The sequence below is a fragment of the Cebus imitator genome, unplaced genomic scaffold, assembly GCF_001604975.1.
Source record: "Cebus imitator isolate Cc_AM_T3 unplaced genomic scaffold, Cebus_imitator-1.0 Scaffold880, whole genome shotgun sequence".
Classification (NCBI taxonomy): domain Eukaryota; kingdom Metazoa; phylum Chordata; class Mammalia; order Primates; family Cebidae; genus Cebus; species Cebus imitator.
Genome location: NW_016108195.1, coordinates 313,953 through 318,635, shown reverse-complemented (window position 1 = coordinate 318,635; position 4,683 = coordinate 313,953).

Genomic DNA, 4,683 nt, shown 5'->3' with positions numbered 1-4,683 from the left:
AGCAGCATCAGAAAATAAAGAACAAGAAGGTAATAATGAGAAGAAAAAACAGATGAAGAAAGAAAAGCAGTTGAGTGAATAAAAAGGCCTATTATGATACCTTTTCCCCCTCCCTGATTCATTAAATTTGAAAAAGTCCAAGACTATCACAACAACAAAGAAATGCAAAAAGATACAAAAAAGTCACTCCCTAAATTTTATTAAGGTCACTCCTGGCCCAGTCAGGCACCAACAGGAGGAGGACACCCTTCAAAGACTGTAGGAGAAGGGGGAGGACTTCTCCTTGCCATGGCTGTGCCTCCACTGCTGCCACCAAAGTCTGCAGTAGAGCACCCACAGCTTCCTACCCATTCCAAGCTAAGGCAGCCCTTCATGGATCCTACACCCCGCCCCTTACTGGCCCACAGACCTGCTGCTGCTTCCTGCTTCTCTGGTTGAGCTTCAATCTTTATCACCACCACCAGCCGCAGCGAGGCAAGCCACAGTGCCATGCCATTTGTAGGCTCCAGCCTCCAGCAAGCAGCAGGTGGCTCCTGGTTCTCCTCGTCTTCAACCCAGGCACAAAGCAGCTGGGTGGGCAAAACCAGAAAAGTGTAGAACAGAATTCAGGGAGTGGTAGCATTAGAGCCTCACATCGCCATGCTGGCCACTAGGTGGCTGGAGCCAGCTTCCCGAAAGCACTCACACCCACCCTCCAAAGTCCAGTCTCTCCTTTTGACCCAAGACGGGCACAAACTGGATCCTGGGGTGGGGACTGGAGACACCACCGTGCCCAACTTCCTGCACAGGAACTGCTGGGCCCACTGGAGGGGTGAGGAGCAGGAGTAGCAAAAACTCTGGCCTAGCCAACACCCCCCAACCAAGTGCAGATTCCCGTTCCTGATTCCTCCACACACAGGGCCCTGTCCACCAGTGGTGCCTGCTACTTCTTGCTTGGGAGTCCCAGGAATCTATGCAACACAGCAAGAGGGCACAGACCAGGGAACCACAGTCAATTTGGGGGCCCTTCCATACTTAGGATTCCCATGAAAATGCCGTGCTCCAGGGCACTCAAGCACCAACAGGAAGAGATCACATTCTAGAGTTCAGAATCTGGGGAGAGGAGGACAGCTCCTTCCTTAGAGGCCACCACTGTTGCTGCCACCTCCACTGCCCACCACCAGCAGTGAAGCCACATATAGTGCCCACAACCCATCCCTGCTGCTTGCATTGCACCCCTTACTATGAGCAGTGAAGCCCTGGATAGTGCCCCCAACCAGACTCCCACTGTGGGCAATAATGCCCTGGATAGTGTGCCCAAACCACCTGCCTGCTGCAGGCATTGTAACTCCTGATAGTGCCCGTAACCAGAGCCCCACTGCCAGCATTGTAGCTCCCACATTGCCTCCAACTCCCTCTATTCACGGGCGGTTTAGCCCCCAATGCCACATCCAACTCGACTGCCAACTGTGGGCCTTTCAAACCCAGATAGTGCACCCGACCCGCCCCCACATCTGCAGGCGGTGTAGCTCTCCATAGCATACCCACCCCACACCATGCTGCGGGCAGTGCAGGAGCTGATATCGCCCCTAACCTGCTGCCTGCCAGCACCAGTGAAGCCCTGAATAGGGCCACATATCACACAGAGGCAGATAGTGTATCCCCATATCACACAGCAGCAGATAGTGTATCCCCATATCGCACAGAGACAGGCAGTGTATCCCCATATCACACAGAGACAGGCAGTGTATCCCCATACCGCGCCGAACTGTCTCCCCAGCCGCCGCAGTGCAGCCCTGGATACCCCACCTACCCCACTGCCTTTCCACCATTCTGGTCATGCTGCAGTCTCCNAGAGAAGTACTTATTTTTAACTAAGCTTTGGTTGTTGTTTCCTAAGGCCATTGATTTGCTTGGGATAAAGAAAATGAGGATAAGGAGCAGAAAGAAGAATAGAAGCAAGAAATAGAAGCAGCAGCATCAGAAAATAAAGAACAAGAAGGTAATGATGAGAAGAAGAAAAAACAGATGAAGAAAGAAAAGCAGTTGAGTGAATAAAAAGGCCTATTATGATACCTTTTCCCCCTCCCTGATTCATTAAATTTGAAAAAGTCCAAGACTATCACAACAACAAAGAAATGCAAAAAGATACAAAAAAGTCACTCCCTAAATTTTATTAAGGTCACTCCTGGCCCAGTCAGGCACCAACAGGAGGAGGACACCCTTCAAAGACTGTAGGAGAAGGGGGAGGACTTCTCCTTGCCATGGCTGTGCCTCCACTGCTGCCACCAAAGTCTGCAGTAGAGCACCCACAGCTTCCTACCCATTCCAAGCTAAGGCAGCCCTTCATGGATCCTACACCCCGCCCCTTACTGGCCCACAGACCTGCTGCTGCTTCCTGCTTCTCTGGTTGAGCTTCAATCTTTATCACCACCACCAGCCGCAGCGAGGCAAGCCACAGTGCCATGCCATTTGTAGGCTCCAGCCTCCAGCAAGCAGCAGGTGGCTCCTGGTTCTCCTCGTCTTCAACCCAGGCACAAAGCAGCTGGGTGGGCAAAACCAGAAAAGTGTAGAACAGAATTCAGGGAGTGGTAGCATTAGAGCCTCACATCGCCATGCTGGCCACTAGGTGGCTGGAGCCAGCTTCCCGAAAGCACTCACACCCACCCTCCAAAGTCCAGTCTCTCCTTTTGACCCAAGACGGGCACAAACTGGATCCTGGGGTGGGGACTGGAGACACCACCGTGCCCAACTTCCTGCACAGGAACTGCTGGGCCCACTGGAGGGGTGAGGAGCAGGAGTAGCAAAAACTCTGGCCTAGCCAACACCCCCCAACCAAGTGCAGATTCCCGTTCCTGATTCCTCCACACACAGGGCCCTGTCCACCAGTGGTGCCTGCTACTTCTTGCTTGGGAGTCCCAGGAATCTATGCAACACAGCAAGAGGGCACAGACCAGGGAACCACAGTCAATTTGGGGGCCCTTCCATACTTAGGATTCCCATGAAAATGCCGTGCTCCAGGGCACTCAAGCACCAACAGGAAGAGATCACATTCTAGAGTTCAGAATCTGGGGAGAGGAGGACAGCCCCTTCCTTAGAGGCCACCACTGTGGCTGCCACCTCCACTGCCCACCACCAGCAGTGAAGCCACAGATAGCGCCCACAACCCATCCTTGCTGCTTGCATTGCACCCCTTACGATGAGCAGTGAAGCCCTGGATAGTGCCCCCAACCAGACTCCCACTGTGGGCAGTAATGCCCTGGATAGTGTACCCAAACCACCTGCCTGCTGCAGGCATTTTAACTTCTGACAGTGCACGTAATCAGAGCCCCACTGCCAGCATTGTAGCTCCCACAGTGCCTCCAACTCCCTCTATTCACGGGCGGTTTAGCCCCCAATGCCACATCCAACTCAACTGCCAACTGTGGGCCTTTCAAACCCAGATAGCGCACCCAATCCGCCCCCACATCTGCAGGCAGTGTAGCTCTCCATAGCATACCCACCCCACGCCATGCTGTGGGCAGTGCAGGAGCTGATATCGCCCCTAACCTGCTGCCTGCCAGCACCAGTGAAGCCCTGAATAGGGCCACACATCACACAGTGGCAGATAGTGTATCCCCATATCACACAGAGACAGGCAGTGTATCCCCCATACCACGCCGAACTGTCTCCCCAGCCGCCACAGTGCAACCCTGGATACCCCACCTACCCCACTGCCTTTCCACCATTCTGGTCATGCTGCAGTCTCCGTCATCACCACCACCACCAACAGCGAGATGAGCTGCAGTTCCACAGGCTCCAGCCTCCAGCTTGTGGCAGGTCCTTCCCCATTCTCCTCCTCCTCTAAGCTGGGCATGAAGCAGAAGCTTGGCAAGGCAAAATGGAGCCTGGATTGAGCAGACTCCCATCACCATGCTTTATATATTGATTGGATGAGAGTAAGTCTTAGGATAACCATCAAACATGATAATAAAGTCCAATCAGAGTAGGCCTAGAGATTTTTCTTCCATCCAATCAGAACATGCAATCCATAAACAGCATTTTAATAACTTCCATATATAAAGCATGCTGATGGGGAGTCACGCCATTCCCAGTTGTTCTGTACCTGCCCACCCAGCAGCTCCACGTCTGGCTTAGAGGAGGAGCAGGAGAAGGGGGAGCCACCTGTGACATGCCGGAGGCTGGAAGCTGTGGAACCGTGGCTCACGTCACCTGCAGTTGGTGGTGGCGATGGAGACTGCAGCAAGGCCAGAGGGGTAGGAAGGGGAAAACGGTTGCGAGGTAGATGGATGGGGAAAAGACGATGGTGAGTGAGCAGAAGAAAGCATTACTGACTCTCAGAAGACACTTGGGAAAACACGGTGGGAAAAAAGTTTTTCAATAGATTATGGGGGAAAAGAGGGTGGTAAGGAGGAGGGGGAAAATGGGGTGGTGAGCAGGAAGGAGAGAAGGTTTGGGAAAAAAGATGGGGAAAAATGGTGGATAAAAAGTTTTTGGGTAGATGAAAGCAGTAAAGAGGTTGGCGATGGCGGGGGAAACGGGACCAACAGGAGGGAGAGAAAGTTTGCAAGAAGATGGTAGGGAAAAAACGTGGTGGGGAGAAAAAGATGGTGGGTAAATAAAAGACAGTGGGTAAAAAGGTTTTTGGTAGAGGGGAAAAAGAAGGTGGCAATTGAGAAGATAAAACGGAGTTTGCAGATGGCG